This window comes from Desmodus rotundus, chromosome 8 (assembly GCF_022682495.2).
Source record: "Desmodus rotundus isolate HL8 chromosome 8, HLdesRot8A.1, whole genome shotgun sequence".
Lineage (NCBI taxonomy): Eukaryota > Metazoa > Chordata > Mammalia > Chiroptera > Phyllostomidae > Desmodus > Desmodus rotundus.
Window position 1 is genome coordinate 70,794,615 of NC_071394.1, and position 17,981 is coordinate 70,812,595.

The following is a 17,981-nucleotide window of genomic DNA, read 5'->3' on the forward strand; positions in this document are numbered from 1 at the left end:
GAGGCCGGGGGGGAGGGAGGGAAAGGGGCCGGGGGGAGTGGGGAAGGGGAGTGGGCCGTGGCTCGAGTGGACTGAGGGGACGGTGGCGGCTCGCGCTCTGGGGGCACTGGGGCCTTGGGGGTCCCTGAGGCAGACAGACAGCCTCAGCAAGAGGCCTGACGACCGGCTGGGGGAGCGCCCCCGGCCCGGCGCCACCCGCGCCGCCGCTGCCACCGGCGCTGGCCGGGCTACGAGAAGCTAGTCCCGAGCGGAGGAATCTATTGTTATTTATTGTGTGGCGGTCGCATGCCGTACTCGCAGCGGCCGGTCCCTAGCCCGCGAGTGCGTGTGCGCGCGAGTGAGTGTGTGCGCGGGGTTGCGCGCGCGGGCGGGAGTGGGCACGCGCGGGGAAAAGCCCGAAAACACCTTAGTTTGCACCGAGAGACCATTTGCAGCGGGTGAGTTTGTATTTTTCCATTTCTGCTCCACTTTTTCCCAAGCCGCCTACTGCCTGGTTTCCGCCACTTTAAACAACAACAACCAGCACAAAAAAAAAAAAAAAAAGAGAGAAAAAAAAAGAAAGAAAAAAAGGAAAGAAAAAAAAGAAAGAAAAAAGGAAAGAAAAAAAAGAAAAGGAGAAAAAAAAACTACTTTCCACCTCCAGGCTCCACGTGCATCTCCCCTAGTCCTCCGCTCTCAGGCTCTCTGCCGCGGGTTGGGGCCCAGGCTGTGGGATCAGGGTGGGGGCTGCAGGCCAGCGCGGGGGTGGAGGGGGCTCGAGTGACACCGCACAAGGGTTCATTTGCATAAGTCAAATGGGTGGGGGGAGGCGAGATCGCCTTCCCCTCGGCCCCTTCACGCCTGGATCTGCGCTCTCCACGATCGCCACGGGAGAGAAATCAATAAGCCCAGGCCTCCAGGGGCAACTTTCGATGTCTTGCGTCGGGGTGCCTGCGGAGGAGCCGGGCGCGCGAGAGTCTCTGGGTCGGGTCCGCGGCGGGAGTGGGCGCGCGCCTGGAGCCTCTGGAGCCCAAAGTTTGGACTTGGAACAAAGTTTTCCCTTTTAACTCCCGAGTGAATGCCTCCTCGGTGCCCCCGGGCTGCTCCCTGGGCCGCGTTATAAAGACTGGAGACACCCGCGCCCTGGGCCGCGCGCCTGGGGTATCTCCCCCGTGCCACGCATTCCTTGCCCCGAATCGGGAGGCGGGGGTATTCCTTCGTCTCCCTCCCCCCGCCCCGGAAGACTCAGACACATCTGCACACCCCTAGCAAGACACGTTACCCTTGCGCTTTCGGCCCACTGAACCCAGTCTCCCCGCGACGGGACCAACTCGGCGGGCGGGAGTGGGAGCAGGATGCGCTGCAGGGAGTCTCCGCGCCCAGATTTCCCTAGTCACTACACACACTTTGCTGGTTTTACTCCTCTCTTGAGTTTGGGAAACGTGTGGGGGTGGGGTGGGGTGGGGGGCGGGGGGGCGATTCCCAAGCCCCGGTGTCCTGAGACGCACGTAAATCGTCTCGTACCCCCAGCCCTGTCCCGGCAGCCGGTGGCTCTCCGTCCCTCGCCGCCACGCCGCCTTCCACCCTAGCTCTGTTCTTATCCGGCTTCGAGGACTCAGCTGAGCCGGCGAGCTGGGACGGCGTGCGCTTCGGGTGGAGACCTCAGTGGCAGGGACCTGAGTCTAGTAGTTTGCTGGTTGCTTCGGGGTCGCGGTCATTCGCTGCCTCCGCCTCTCCTCTCCCCCGCCCCCCGCCCCGCTCCTCCCCAGATACAGTCGAGATCGGAAACTTTTGATTTCATCTGCTTTTGGCCTTCAGCGAGTCTCTCTCCCCACCTGTTGTGAGCTCCGCCTCAGTCCCGGGAGAGTGGAGGTGACACGCGGGCGCTGGGGAGCTCCGCGCCCAGAAACAAAGTCACATGCTCGGGTCTCAAGTGTTTGCCTCGAAATTGCTGCCTGCAGCAGCCCCCCCACCCCCAATTCCGGAGCAGTTCCCGCCCCCCAAGAGAATAAGGACTAAATAAACAGTTGTAACTCCAAACCTTGCGCCCGCGATCGGATCCCTATCCCACCCCCTACCCCCTTTCTCTCCCCTCCTTTTATTTTTTATTTTTTTGTTGTTGTTGCAACTTTGTGAGATCCCGGGGAAGGTGCTCAGACTTTGCTTGGGCCGATTTCCCGGTCTCGGGATTCTTGCCGGGATTCTCTGAGCCACTTTCTCTCTTCCCTCCACGCGCGCTCGCGGGTCCTCCTAGCCCGTCGCCCTCTGTCTTGACACCCTCAAGCTATTCATTCATCTTAACCCCTTCAGTTTTCCCCAACCTGCACCGGGAAGACTTGCTGAAGGTCCCCCCGGTTTCTTGTCGACCGCAGAACCCGAAAGTTTGCCAGAGGAAGAGAGCGCGCTGCGAGCAAGCGGGCCAGGAACTGAGGCAGCGGCGCCGGGGACCATGGTACTGCCCGCGCCTCCTCCGCGGGCGTAAAGGCGGCGCTCCCACTCCCTCCCCGGACTCGACGGGTAAGTTGAGGCGGCGGCGGCCGCGCAAGGTACGGGCGAAGGCGGAGGGGCAAGGGACACCCCAGAGCTCGGGGCTGAACCTGGGGCTCTCTTCCCAAAGCGCCAGCATGGGCGGTGCGAGTGTAGCCGAGAGGCGCCGCAGCCAGGAATGTGCCCATCTTCAAATACTGGACTTCCTTTTTTTCGCCCCCCTTTCCTAAATCCGAAAATCTGGAGATCAAAGTTTAGCGTGGAGTGTGAAGTGTTCCGATAAAATCTGGTGACATTCCTCGCCCCCCTTCTCTCCCTACTCCCCCCTTATAACTATTAATTATTTCCAAGTCATTGTGTCCAAATACCCTTGCCGGGCTGATTACAAAGTGTATTGATTTAGGCTGGGCTCATCCTACGCGTTTCTTTTAATTCATTTTCCTTTTGCTCGACCAGAAAACCAAAACGAAACAATTTTTCCTGTTCTCAACAACCCCCTCCCCCAGCCCTCATCTCGGAGGCTTGGGCAGAGTAATGAAATTAATATAAACATTTAATTTGGTTGCATTTGATTTTCTCCAGCCCACTTATGAGAGGCTAGTATTGCTTTCATGTCCGGTCACAGGTATTTTCTAAGTTCGATGTCCTTTTTTTTTTTTTTTTTTTTTTTCTTCTTTGGTTACTGCTCTTTAAACAGGAATGCTGGAGGGGCATTCCGTATTCTTTGAAGGGAGTCTATAGGTACATTGAAACCGTTTATACTTTACCTTTGGTTGTCCGTAGGTTCAGAATTTAGGGTTTGCATAATAGCTGAGTTGAGAAAACCCTGAAGGATATTTAAAAGAATTTTTAACTGCTGCAAATATATTGAAGAATCTCTGCAAAATTTTTACCTTCCACCCTCCCATCCCGGTGTTTTCACAGTGAGAATCAGTTTGGGAAGGGGGCGAAGATGTGCTAACTGGAATTTGAGGAGAAATGGTCAGATTTCAGGTGTTTGTCTACCGGGGGTTAACCTACATAATTGAGACAGAAGAGCTCCTGTTATTTTCAGTTCCAAGGAAAAAATGTATCAAATCTTTTTCAGAATTACACTGGAGTTTTGATTTTCAAAGTAGAATACCCATCTCTTTGAATCTAGGAAGAGAAAATTGGGCTCACACTCAGAGAATTAGAATGGGTGTTTTCCTCTCTGATTTTTCTACTTGAAATATCTAATAATTAAAGAGTACTGAAAATATAAAAGGGAACTCAACTAGTTATCATTCAGAAGGTGTCAGCTAAAAAAATCTCAGTGCACAAAGGGGGAAAAAAAGTTTAACATCTTGTCACTGGCTGCATTCCCCGCCCCCCTCTATTAGACACTGGGTTAGTATGAGAGAGGAAAAAAATAAATTTTTTTGCAAAAGTAAACAGCCTCCAACTACTGAACCTTGACAACCCAAATTAAGGAAGCAGGAGAGATCAAACGGAACTGCTGCTGGGTTGTTGTCAGGAGCTCCGCGTCAAGAACCCTGGACTATTGGATCAAGCAGCAAAGCTATATACTCACTAATGCAGAAATGGACCACTGCAAATGCTGATCTTTGTTGTGCAAGCGAAGCCTCACTTGGAAGGAAATACTGAGCCTCTCTCTTGGTAGCATTTAAGTCCCTCATGGATGCTAAGTTGCTAAACAAGTTACTATTTTTTTTAATGCGTTCTTGTTTATGAAGAGAAGGTACTCAAAAGGTATTAAAAGAGTATTAAGTCTTTCAAAGGCTGTCTTGCTATCCAGAACTGTGCAGTGGAATTCTTTTTACTAACACTAGACTCCTACACTAGGGTTAGATAACATTTTCTCACATCAAGTTTAGAAGATCTGTCTTGTCAGGGAAGCAAGTGTTTTGAATATGAGGGTTTAAATCTGATGTGCAGCTAAAAACAACAACAACAACAACAACAAAAAACCCCAAAACTGGTGATGAAGTTTTGTGTCAGCCTTGGAATTTAAACAGGCAATAGGGAGCATTCTGCAGATTAGAAATAACCTCTTTTTTTAGAATGACATTCAACGTGACCAGGTTGCTACTTTTATTGAAGTTCTCTATCTTGTCCTTGCTTGTTTTCTAGGAAAATTTAACTGCTTTACCTGTTTAAAGGGAGTAGTAATAGTAATTACTTTAGCATTTTGTTTTTACAGGTTTATCAAATTGTAATGAAAGAAAGGTCGAGTATTCAAATTAACTCTCTGAAATTAAGAGAGTTATATTGCTGAAGATGTCTGTAAGATTTTGTGTATATTTAAATTCTGGAGTATAAATGTTGTAACACTTTTTTTTCTTGCTATAAACTCTCCCCAAATTAAATGTCAGTTTTAATTAAATAGAACAAAGTAGAAAATAGGACAAGTAAACACATACAGAAGAATAAAAACAATTGTCATTTAAGGATTGCCTTTTTAATGAACAAATATTGATTACATAGTAAGCACTTTGTTTTTTTATAAGTCAGAGTTTCATAACCATAGTGCCCAACATGTTTCAAAGTTTATAGCTTTTATTGGGTATACCTTTTATTGTGTAATTAAACAATGTGAGTTAAATATACACATGGATGCTATTAGGCAATTTTCTGTAATATGTAATGTTTTTTTAAAAGCTATAAATATTTTCTAGTTAAATAATTTGTACCAACAATAACAAAACTTAACCGGGTTAATATTGAGCCTAGGGATAGTTTTCTGTTACTAACTTTTTCCTTGCTTCTCTTGAGACTCTATCCCTGACCTTGTGTATTTACATTCTCAGGCTCTATTGAAGGATATGTCTGTTTTCAGCAGTTGTTTAAATTAACAGAAGAATTGTGATATTTCCTAAACAAATATATTTATACCACACCACATCCAATGCCAACATTAAGAAAGAGGAGGGAGAACAGAGCAGATGTTACAACTTCTTTTGAACCCAATCTTAATGTGCTGTGTATTTAGTTCTCATGTTTTACTTAAGACTCACACTGTTCCAAAATGTTACCTTGTAAGATTCGGCATCACCAAAAAAGTATGTGTATTCAGACAATGTTAGGAGTTACAGCGCCAATTACAGTTCAGTAGGTGTGCCAGGGATATTTACAGGGCTTTGCGAGAGTTCTGTCTTTGAAAAAATAATTTTAGGCACACGTTAATAAAATTTAAATAGATTGCAGCCTGTCAGAAAATAGTATAAATTTTGTTTATGATTCAGTTACTTTAAGGTACTTACATTAAAGAAACTCATTTAACCCCTGACTGAAGAGCATTAAGTAGGGAGGGAAGCCCTCCAAAGAGCTCCCACTGCCCTTTGCTCCCCCAGTAATCTTAAATTACTACAACTTGATTGCAACTTCAGGGCATTGAGAATGAACTGTTTTTCTATGGCTAAGAAAGGATTTCCAGAGCATAGCTAGATTTGCACAGGTGGTATTTGTGATTTTCAAAAAAAATTTATTTATTTTTTTTGCTTAGGGCTTTTTCTTTTCCATTTTTTATCCTGTTAGGTGTCATACTCCTTTTATTGAATTCAGTCATAGTAAATGCCATTTTAGCTAAGCCAGCAGTATTGTCCTTTTTTTTTTAAAGTATGTTTTTTGAATGTAGAGTTTACAAAGGTCTAAGGCAAGTAGGGGTTTGTTTTCTAAAGAAATAACCTTAAGAGAAGCATCTGCTGAATAGACAGGTGAACTTTCTGCATGAGCCAACATACTCTCTTACTATTTGCAGGGAATTTTTTTCTTTAGTTGATGGTAGTAATCCTACCAGGTGATCAAACACAGAGTTTGTGAGTAAAACCAGCAAGCTAAGGAAGTCTGCAATTAGGCACACGTATTTTCTAAATGATCTTTCTGGTGACTTGTTACACTGGTCTGCGGTGTATTTGTGTGATCCAAGGAGCCATCTTAAACTGATTTTTAAAACATATTTCTCTTCCATGGTACTTGGATGAATTAAGGCTAGAGGTGCCAAAAGCTGGAACAGCAGCAGACCATGAGAGGAGACCCATCCCTGAAACGGAAGAACCTGGCCTAATAGGGGTACCTTATGCATGGCAGTCGTTCTTCTTCCTTTTCCCCTAGGCTCTGCGTAGTTTATGTCAATGTGCATGTGGTGACGTGGTTAATGGAAATTAAGCAGATTTGGCTTGTGTCACCAACCTAAAAATAAATGTTGTGAGGAGTGTTTGATTTTAAGAAGTGTTTTGGTTTTTGCATCCCATAGATAATGTTCTTGCAATTAGGGCTACAAAGCTGCTATTCTGGAAAGAGGAAGTATAGTGGGGTGAATTGCACGGCAGTCGGGAAAGAATTAGACAGTGTTTGTTCTTTGTTTCTTTAATGAATTATTCTTATTAATTACAGTCAGTATGTACTGAGACATTTTTCAGGCCTTGTTTAGAAGTCAGCTCCCTCTCCCCAGGAGGTTGTGCCAGAAGCTGGATGCATCCTTGTCCTGGTGCTATTTTACCTGATCATGAAATCTGGTGACCAAATTAGCTGTGGATGTTTCTGCAAGGCTTGTTTTTCTTTTTGAAATCCCCTGATACCAGTTTTTAATATATGTCCTGCCCTGTGCACAACAGGTGTGTGTTTGGTAGTTGTGTTAGGGATTTAAAGTGAGAAAAACATGCCTACCTAGCCAGCCACTGGGAGAATGAGCTTCCTAAAAGAAAGAACCTGTATTTGAACAAGTGTAAATAGGTTTTCCTTATGACCCTCCCCAACCTATTTTGCTTTTAAAAAGTGGGGGATGGGTTCAATTTCTAGTGCCTTGATATTTGCAATTAAGTCGTCGTAATGTAAGATTGTTGGGACAGTACAAGGACAGTGGGAGCTTTTTAGTGGTCTCATCTTGATGCTGAAAACACCTCAGTCATGGGGTTAAATTAATTTCTTCAGTTTGAGTACATAAAGTAACTAAATTGTAAACAGATTTTTTATTAGATCCTGACAACTAATAATCTATTTAAATTACATTAAAGTATCTGGGAAGAAATTTAATTAAAGGCAGAAGTACTGTCAAGCCCCGTAAATATCTTGACGGGTCTACTCAAATGGAACTGATGTCACAAGGTATTTACATATGTCTGGTGTTCGCGAACATCTCGGCAGTGCTGGTGCAAAGCTAATTGCACTTTCTTTCCAAATCACAGTTTCAATAAAATAGTTTTCTCTTTAGAGGAACGTGGATACATACAAAATTGTGTTCAAGTGTTTTGTTTACTATTTAGTTCTGTTTATTCAGGATAGCTCTGATGGGTTTATTTTCTCCTGCTGTTGCTAATTTAGACAAACAGCTGACGTGGAGGGATCATTGACTGGAAAGTTCACGTCATTCTGTTTTATCTCAACAGTTTGAAGATGTCAAAGGTTCGCATGTTATAGGACAATTTACTGAGGGATTAAAAATGGATCTGAGTGTGGCATTATTGGTCTCTGTTGATATCAAATAGAATAGATGTGATAAAGATTTTTCCCTGAATTTTGTATTTGGATACATATTTGTTAGTAGTCAGTCAGGGGGGCATCCACGTTTTGCCAGACTCTCTGATTTTTAGCTAGTAATTCTGTGATCAGCTTTATTAACTAGGATACTGATATTTCTAGCCTGAAACTCAAACACTGAATTCCTGAGGTTTCTTTTTCTTTCTCCCAGCTTAGCAGTTGAATTGTCATGAGACTTTTTCTCTTCCAGGCTTTCTTTCTGTGGATTAGGGTGGTGGTTTAAGGTATGTTCTTTGAGCTTGGTGATGTAAAAGCACAGCTGCTGTGTTATTACCCATGTTTTTAAAGGTGCTGTTGGTGCTGTCAGGACATTGACTGCAGCTCAAGGGGAGGAGGATGTGGTGTGAGCTTTGCTGGGCTTTTTCCTGTCCCAGAGTCACTCCCCTGAGTTGTGATGCTGGATCGGAGGTGTTGGTCTCCTTCTCTTCTAGGTGGTGTGAGCCCCCAGAGGCAATGTGGTGCTCATGTGTGAAGTGGAAGCGTGTTGGCACTTGGTCCTACTTCAGCATGTTTCAAGGGGAGGTCCCTTGCTCACCTGCTTGCAGATCATCGGGTGTGCTTGTGTTTTGAACGCCAAGGGATTTACTAAAATACAGATTCTTGGATCAGAATTTTTGCTGACTGATGTGAGAATGTGCATTTTTAACAAACTTCCTTGGTAATCTGATGCACACTTAAACAGAGACCCATGGACCAAGTGGTTTATGCTGCCAGAGATTCTGGAACTGAAAGCTTCATTTTCTCTTGGATTTTACTGATTGATTCTTTGTTTTATCTTGAGGCCTGTATTATTTGTAATGTGTTTGAATTTCTGTGGGGAATCAAAGCTGGTGGTCTTAAATTGTGCATAAGCATTGAGGCTCCAGATGGGTTGCATTGGTCCTGGCCACCGGAGTTGGTGGGGCCAGCCTTTACATTTTCAAACATGATTCTGATGCCCACCTAAGTGAGAGAACTGGACTGTTCCGTTGCAGAGTTGGTCAAAAGCCTCCAGCTCTTCTGAAGATTCTAACTGAACTGCTTGGACCTCAGGAAAGCTGGGAGGAGTATGGGATCCCAGTCCAGAGTGACGCACCAAGGGAAAGTTTTGGACACGTAGAGAAACAGGCAGAGCCAGAGCCTCCCAGCCACACAGGGTGGTGGGGACAACCTGGAGCATCAGTGGTTTTCACAAAATACCAGACATTTCCTTTGAAAATTATGCCTTGCTTGTGTCCATGTTCCCAGTGGGTGTCGTCCTGTCATAGCTACCAATTAGTGTCGAATGGCTTTCTGGTTTTGCTTTTTCTCTGAGTATTTCATCTTCATTTCAAAATCTGAACTGTTTACTCATTAAATTAACCCTGCTGGCCCAAGTATTTGAATTTTCCTAGGAATCTTGGGAAATCAGCTATCATTGTATGTGATGGGGTCTGCAGGGCAGGGATATTGATGGAAATAGCTTAGCCAACAATGCCACACAAATAAAGAAAGCAGAATCCTAAGAAGAATGTATACTACAAGATTATGAGAAAAAGGTAGATAAAATGTGAAGGAGGCTTGTTTAAATATGCAGGGCTTGCTTCAGCTAAAGATCTAACCACTAAGATCAGAAGAGTTATTTAATAAAAGTTGTACATTTTTCGTCTGTACTAGTAATTAGTAACATGCCTTTTGAAGATACCCAGCAATAAAGTGTTTGTCCAAAATGCCCTCACCTGAATTTAAAAAAAAAATTCATTTGTCTTTGGGTGTGGCTTGATTTTAATGGATATGAAAAAGTTGGCAATTATTTTTATGTCTAGAACTTCACTGTTTCCTTGGCTCTAGGTTTGGGTGGCATTTGGAATATTCCTATAATACAAAGTTCTTTTATTTTTATTCACACGCAGAAGCACTTTAAAAAATAATCTCTGATGGGCCAAGTTTTAAAACTAGAGTGTCTGTGTCCTTGAGTAAAGGGTTTCTATCAAAGACGACAGTGGAACTGATGAAAACTGTAAGGTGCAGTGATAGGGGCCTGGCACCCACTGATGAAATCTGCAGCAGGACGCTGAGTCCCTTTGCCTTGCCTTGTCTGTTGAAAGGATGTTAATCATTTCATTAAGGAAGGTTAAGTAATTAACTGATTTATCATTAAGGAATCAATGATGGACCCTTTTAGTGATGTATAGTAGAAATTTTCTCATAGAAAGTTTGCCGCATTTTAATTATTTGAAAGAAGCTAGTTGGGCTTTGAGAAAGCAGGCAGGGCATCTTAGTATCTGTCCACGTGCCGCTGTAAAAAATCTCAGTGAAAACAGTCTATTCAAATAGGAAACTGTTCAGTCTCAGGTTTTCTGTTATGGCCTTCTTCAGGCATGTTGTTGCAGACCTACTGTTTTGCATGCTTTCTCTGGGTTTAAGAAGGGTTCAGCTGCTTAAATGTGTTCATCTTATTTTCTAAATAATGGCTTTTGTTGCAGTATGATGGTGTTGACAGTAAACGTGCAGTTGTAACTTCAGTAAGCTGACAACAAATTCTTGTACTTGTGGAAGCAAGTCGTTATCCTTGCCGCTGACAGGGTGCTTCTCTCTTTTGTCTCGCAGTCCTTATGGCAATTGCAGCACCAGGTTTAAATATTCCAGGGTGGGGGTGGGGAAGGAGATGGGGCATGGGGGAATATACTCCCCATCTGGCAAAAATTGACCTTTCTCTTACACTCCTTTGTCTCAAAATTATACAGAAGGTATGGTTCCAGCTTCTTCCTGTGCATGTATTCACATCAACTCAAAATTAAAAAGATACTTACAGAGAGATCTGCTTCCTGTATTTGTTTTTGTTTTGTGTCTATTAGGAAGCAGGACGGTCCCTTTTCCGAACTGTGGAGAGTATCTCTGTCAGAGATGACTTGCACAGCAGAATACTGGGGGTGAAAGAATTCCTCAAGGTACAAATAAGCACTTTTGAAAGCACTGGAAATGGGCTTGTACTGGGATGCAGGGTTAGTGCCGTAACCAGTGCGGCAGCTGTTGAAGAAAATGTGATGCCTTGGCCGTGAGCTCTTTGATCTTTGAGTGGAGAACAACTTTTGAGGAGAGAAATCTGGCAGATATTTACAAAGCTATTTATCTTAAAACTGTGTGTTTTTATCTTTCCATTTTTATTATGGAACTTGTCACACCAAAAAGGAACAAAGAAGAATTCAGTGAGCACCCGTGTACCTGCAGCTCAGCTTAGGAAAGAACACATTTCTGTCCAGGTTGAAAGAGGCTCCAGGCACATCCCTCCCTCATATCATTCCCATGCGTCTCCCCTGGAGGTGACCTCTGCTCTCAGCTGGCTGTTTGTCATCCCCAGGATTTTATACTTTTAATGCATGTGCATGTATTCCCCCAAATATAGGGTTTTTTTTGTGGGGTTTTTTTTTTTTTTTTTTGCATGTTGAGGATTGATACTGACGGTATCCTACTGTATGTATTCTTTAGTCACTTGATTTTTTTTCTGGTCAGTAGAATTAGTGAAATTCACTCATGTGGATACATTGTAGTTGTATTCATTTTGAAGTGCTGCAAATTAAGTCAAGATAAACTCTTTACATTTGAACTTAAAACCCAGCAGCCTCCTACAGTACCATATATTGAAACTTTAGGATTAATGTGAAACCACTGGTCCTGACTCAAACTTCATAATTTGTTTGTTTGCCAGTGATTTTTTTTCAGGGGGGTGAAGGGAACTTTAAAAATCTAACATTTACTAGGAAATTAGATTAAAAAAATAATATAGCTACTGGTTGATATCTTTCATTTAAGGACAAAAAGAAAAAAAGTACCTCCCTCCCCCCCCCAAAAAAAAACCAGGCAAGGCATTCATTTGAAGGAGCCTAGCCATTTTCTTTCTTATTTATGGACTTGGCTTAGAACCTAACAGTCACATATGCAGGGTAGAAAGTGAAAAAGCGATGTTTAATTAACAGGCGCTTTATACTTCTGTGTCCTTGTTATGATATAGCACCTTGTTCTTCTGTGTAGAAAGTGATTTCTGTGCATTTTAAAGGACTGGCATCTTTATGGTAAGAAAGCCATATAAATAAAGATATACTTAGCTGAAAATTGGAATGTGTTTTTAAAATAGTGTGTGTCTACTTGCGGCTCTGTTACCAAACTTGCTTCTTAAGCCAGAGCGGATGCTCCGATGAGGCTGATGACCAGGAGTGTCGGTGGTGCACAGCTAGATGACGTCAGCGGTATAATTGGAGAGAATTACCGGTTTTCGTCATTAAATGTTAGTGATAACTAATACACTGTTTATTTTAAGTAGCCAGAACATATTTAATTCTGATGCAGAGAATTTCAATCTAGTCAGGCTCATTGCTGAGTAAAGTGAAAATCTTTTGTAATTTAAGAGGAAAAAGAAAAGGCATTTGTGTCAGCATGGCTAACACACTTGGGTTGTAGAAATGTTTACCTTGACCAGCCAGGGAAGGTTGGAAAACTTTATTTCCCCTCCTAGATAACTTGGATATTTGTACTGATGTTTTATTAGGAATATCAGATACTCAGTAAATAGCATAAATGACTGGAGATATTAAACAAAATGATTCTAAAGGTAGATAGTGTTTCCCTGAAGATTGGAGAAAAATGTAACAAAGGGGGAATGTTTGGACAACACTCTTTTTAAAAGACTGGTGTGTGTTAAACAGGGACCATTAGAGTCAGTGTTACCCATTAAACAATGGCTTTAATTTAAAAAAATAGAGTTTCTCATAACAAATAAAGTTATACTTAGTAATGGTTTACTTAAAGAGAAATAATACTTATAACTTAGCATCTTTTTCTAGGTTCCTGAAACCTTGTGGGGAAACATCGACATTGCCTTCTTTGTTGCAAAGGGTTTCTAATGCAGTTCTCCCTAAAAGACATTCCTCCCTGGGTAGAGTTCAGCCGTGTGTTACTGCTGTACAATAGTACTGAGTGACAAGAGAGAAAATAAAATAATAATTAGCTGTATTTTGTAGGATGTAAAGAAAGTATGATTGAAATGTATAAAAGAAGAAAATCAGATCGAAGGCCATTGTGATGTTCCTTGTGAAAAAAGAAAAAAACCCATTGTAAACGTGATTCTCCTGAAAGCAGAGACTCCCACCTGGCTTCTCCAGCCACGTCTGCCATTTCTCTGTCTGCTGTCCTGTCCGACTGTGTTGGTTTTTACCAGTAATACCATCTGCCGTCCCAGCAGTGGCCCTCTCTGTGGTAAGGCAGGCCAATTGGGTCAACTTTGTGATCTGGCTGAGGTCCACTGGGAGCTCAGATCAGGCCAGGCTCATTTTTATGTGTGTCCAAAGCCAAGATTTCAACTTGGTGAAAGGCTGTGGAATTAATTTCCCAAAGCGCTGCCTAAACTCTGTTCTTCTTTTCTTCAACTGCCTCCTTGGGCTCAGATGATTGCTTAATGCTCTTAATTATGCTGGATCCCTCTTTATTTTTGAACACCTGTGCGTAATTCAGATCATGGGCGGTCACAGAGCCTGGCTCTCCAAATAGCTTCTCTTTCAGAATGGGGGAATTCCAAGGAGCCTGGCCATGCACTGAGCGTGAGGGGCTGAAGAGGTTTTCAAAGGGTGGAACATTTCTCTTGAGCTTCCACTGTGCTGTGTAAAAGTATCCTTTGCCCTTGGGTAGGAAAGAGTCTTGCAGTGAATACCTCAGAAATAATGTTTTAAAAAATAACCTCTCATTTGTTGCTGGTGGGAATGCAAAATAGTAGTCACTTTGGAAGACAGTGTGGTGGTTTCTTGTAGAACTAAACATACTCTTACCATAATATCCAACAGTCACAGTTCTTGATATTTACCCAGAGGAGCTGAAAACTTACATTCACCCAGAAAATAGCACATGGACGTTTGTGCATATCGCTGCTTTATTCATAGTTGCCAAAACTTGGAAGCAACCAAGATGTCCTTCGGTGAGTGATGGATAAATAATAACTATGGTACATCCACATAATGGAATATTATCCAGCACAAGAAAGAAATGAACTGTCAGGCCATGAAAAGACATGGGGGAATTTTAAGTTTATGTCATTAAGTGAAAGAAGCCAATCTGAAAAGACTATATACTATATGATTTGGATTCTAATATTCTGAAAAATGCAAAACTGTGGAAACAGTAAAAAGATAAGTGGTTTTCAGGGATTGAGGATTTTTAAGGCAGTGAAACTAGTTTGTATGACACTATAACATAGATACATGTCATTATATACATTTGTCCAAACCCGTATGTGTAACCCCAAGTGTGAACTGGAATGTTGTAAACTATGAGTGATAATGATGTGTCAGTGTAGGTACCACTTTGGTGGGAGATGTTGTTAATGGAGGAGGCTGTGCATTTGTGGGGACAGGGAGTATATGGGAAATCTCTGTACCTTCCCCTTAATTTTGCCGTAAACCCTAAACTGCTCTTAAAAATAGTCTTAATATTTTAAAGTTCCTGGGCTATAAGGCATGTGAAACCATTATCCATATCCTTATCTTCAAAAAATATATATATATAATGTTCTTTCCCTTTATTCATGCCAAATGAGCATTAAAGTTTCCTGTGAGAACAGTGAAGCCGGCTGGAGCCAGTTGGCTTTTGAGACTTGGAGTATTAGTGGAGGAACTGCTTGGGCTGCCCTGACCACCAGAATGGGGACCTGGGAGAGTTGCAGAGGACCTCAGTGATGATCCTAGCCACCCCTTTGTCCATGAGAGACTATGGGGAGTTTTGCTGAGGGAGATAGCTGTGGGGGTCAAATCCAGCCCTACTCTCCACCATAATATCCATGCCTATGTATGAATTTTCAAAAACAAAATACACTAATCATTCTCAGTATACCTTTTTAAACATGCTTTTATTCTTTACTATATCGAGAACATTTTTCTCTATCATAGTCTTGTATATAATTGTTAATTACTTGGTCTTCCAGTATATATGTATTTTTTATTTGATGTTCTTCGTCTGCAAAGAAACCCTATTTGAGGACAGCACATAAAGGCCAAATTGTCTCTCTGATGTTTGTAACATATATGGGACCAAGGATATAATAGGCCTCTGGAGCTGCAAGTTTTTTCTCTGGATGCATGTGTTATACCTGTGTGTGCATTCCTGCTTGTGCGCATGTTTGGGAGGTATACATGTTGTTGAAAATGAAGTAGGATAAGGTTGAGGATCTGGAGTGGACTTTTAGTGAGTGGCCCAGATTTTCACAACCCCCTGAGGTTAAAAACACACCATGCCCCATCATCCCTCCATTGAACCCACTAGTGACATCTGTGTATTGCTTCTCCTTGGGCTCCGACAGTCATACTGAGCACATTTTGGTTTGCTCATGTTAAGGGTGAGGTGAAGCAACGCCTGCTCTGTGCATTAAATGACGAGTTTTGAGAATCTAAGACAACAAAGCCGGGTCATATAGAGTGCAAATAGCCCATGAAACAAGTTATCTGTAAAAAAGTATAAGTAATGTCCAAATTGAATGAGGCTTTTTGAAGATTCAAAAGAAAAACAAAAAGTGGGAGCCAATCAGCTGTGCAATTTGTGAAGCCCAGTGCAAAATTAAAACGTGTGGTTCCTTGTTAAAAATTAGGAATTTCAAGACGGCAGCAGCAGAATATTAAACCAAATGCAGGGCCTTCACTGCAGAGGTCACACACCCAGGAAGCCCACCCTGCCTTAGATTCATACGTGTTAAGTGGTACTGCTCTTTCGTAATAACATGGGAGGACAGGGCTGGCCCCTGTATGTCACTCTTACTGACTGATGTTGGTTCTTTGTTATTGAATCCAGGTTGCTCTGCAAACTTTTTTTTTTAAGGCACATTCCTCTTCCTGGCTTGTAAGGTATGCATTGAGTGCAAAATACTGCTCATCTTCTGGACTAGGTGTTCTCTGCAGGCATTTTGCAAAGTCCTGTGAGGGAAGCTAATTCAGTTTCTGCCTTGCTCTTTTCTTTCTGTTTTTCTTCTCTATTCCTTCTCCCAGTATGTGGCCACTTTGTCTCTGTCACCTTAACTGCTCTTTATTATCACCTGCCCTCAGCTTCATTCTGGAAAAGACCTTTTGGACCTAAAATCTGACGGCAGCCTCAAGAGAAAAGCTTCTGCTCTTTTCTTCCCTTTTGCCCCCGAAGTCTTAATTGTTAAACAGGCAGACCCTATCTGGAGGGGACTGCTGATGCACACTGCCTTTAGGAATTGCAGAATAACCGCCTGCCTCATATAACGTGAAAATCACTTTATGGGGATGTTGTACGTCTGCATTGGGCAGTGGGAACACCCTCATTGAGGAAGATGAAATGAGCTTCTTTAAGCTGGGTCAAGCAGGGTTTGAAGAAAAGATTTTTTGTAGTACCAAGTGTTAACATAATTGATTCATTCAAGGAATGTTTCACCTTGGGCCAGCTAGTTTTTGTTCTCATAAAATGCAGTAATTCTGTGCCCCTTAATATATATCTCTGGCATCCTGAGCAAGTGGCTGAATCTTTGAGACTTGGCTTCTCTTAGGGGTAGTGATAGAGCCTGGTGTTCCGGTGGCAGAGGCATGAATGAACAAATGTATGTAAAGCACTTAACACGGCCTTTGGCTTGCTGTGAACACTTGACTCTTGGAAACTGTTATTAATCAGTGATTCCTGTCACCTGTGTTTGTTTCAGGAGAACAGGGTCTTGGCACTTCACTCATTTCTTTCTCTTTAGAACATTTGATAATGATTAAAACATCTACCCCTATACTGTCTTGCTTCATCTGACTTTCCCTATATTTTCTTCCCGTAGCCTCTTCTTTCCTTCAGTACAGTAGCTGTTCCTGACTCACTAGCATGTGACAGTTGAGTGGCTGTGAAGGCTGGGAGGTTGCTTCTGGGAGCCCAGGGGTGTGCTGGCTTTATTAGGAGCACCCAGGCCAAGCTGGAGTGGGACCGCTCATGTCTCCGTGGCCAAATCACATTGACATCAGTGTCTGCCCAGTGCCTTGAAGTGGATGCTTTTTCAGAAGCAGTTGAGAGCACAGTGCTTCTTCCGCAGGGATGTGCCTAGAGTTCCCAACCCGCAGGGCTGGTAGGGGATGCAGAAAGGAGGAAAGTATGCACAGTGGAGTGACCGGCTGGCTGGCTCCTCTCCTCACAGTCTCAGGTTGTGAACACCAGAGCCTTCCTTTCGAGCTGTTTCCTGGATTGCCTGTAGTATTGCCTTTTCACAACCACTTTAATTTTCACACTGGGGGGACTGGGAATGACATTTTAGTTAGGTCAACGTTAGACTGCACGGAGGTTTATAGTCAGGCTGGATCTGAATATGTTTACATAGTTTCTCTGTATTATTTTTCCCTGCCAGGGTGTTTAGTTCCCAAGGAAACGAGAGAGCCACTCACTAGAGAGCTCACTAGTTGCAAAGTAGTTATTAGCTTATAATTAGTGCATAGTTTTCAATGTCTGTTTCCCCACCTCCATCAGGACAGTGCTTAGCAGGTTGGGAAGTGAGACCACACACTTGCCACTTTCATTCCCCACAGTGATCATGGCCTGGCCTAGGGGAGGAGTTTTCCATTCATTTAGCCACATCTGCTGTGAGTGTGTGTGGAGTGGCTTGATGAGAATCTTTAACTGTCTTCATTGTGGTCAATGATGGGGCATGGGTGTTCACATACCTGCACATGTCTTAGTGGCTATATGAAACAAAGTAGAGAATTAAGTTACTTCATTGACCAACGTGGAAGTAACCCATGGATGTGTTCATGTATTGATTTGTTCATGCACTTGTTTATTTACTTGTTCTTCTTCACTCATGTGTTCATCGACTGACCCAACATTGCTACTGGACCAGGAAGCATTACTTCCCAAACCCCCATCCTCCCAGCTTATTGTTGGACATTCTTAGTCACTTAGACATCTTAGTGTCATTATTCACAGCGATCTTTGTCAGCAAGCTTAGGAGATTCATCTGGTTCCATCTTGTATTTACTAAATATATGGCTGCTCAGAAGCAAATGAGTTATCCGTAGGTA

General features: G+C 43.0%; 1 protein-coding gene across 13 annotated transcripts in view; it reads left to right on the top strand.

Annotated features, from left to right (window-relative positions):
• The first annotated feature begins 78 nt into the window (after window positions 1-78).
• The window catches only part of FOXP1 (forkhead box P1), a 629,322-nt gene continuing 611,419 nt past the window's right edge, over window positions 79-17,981 (top strand). For 11 of the 13 annotated variants that reach the window (XM_045192423.3, XM_045192424.3, XM_053930430.2 and 8 more), the window contains exons 1-2: window positions 80-437; window positions 2,352-2,496. The gene's annotated coding sequence lies outside the window, so the exon portion shown is untranslated. Of the gene's footprint in view, window positions 438-2,351; window positions 2,497-17,981 lie in introns of all 13 variants that reach the window. The other 2 variants (XM_053930432.1, XM_071222259.1) reach the window with 1 other exon arrangement.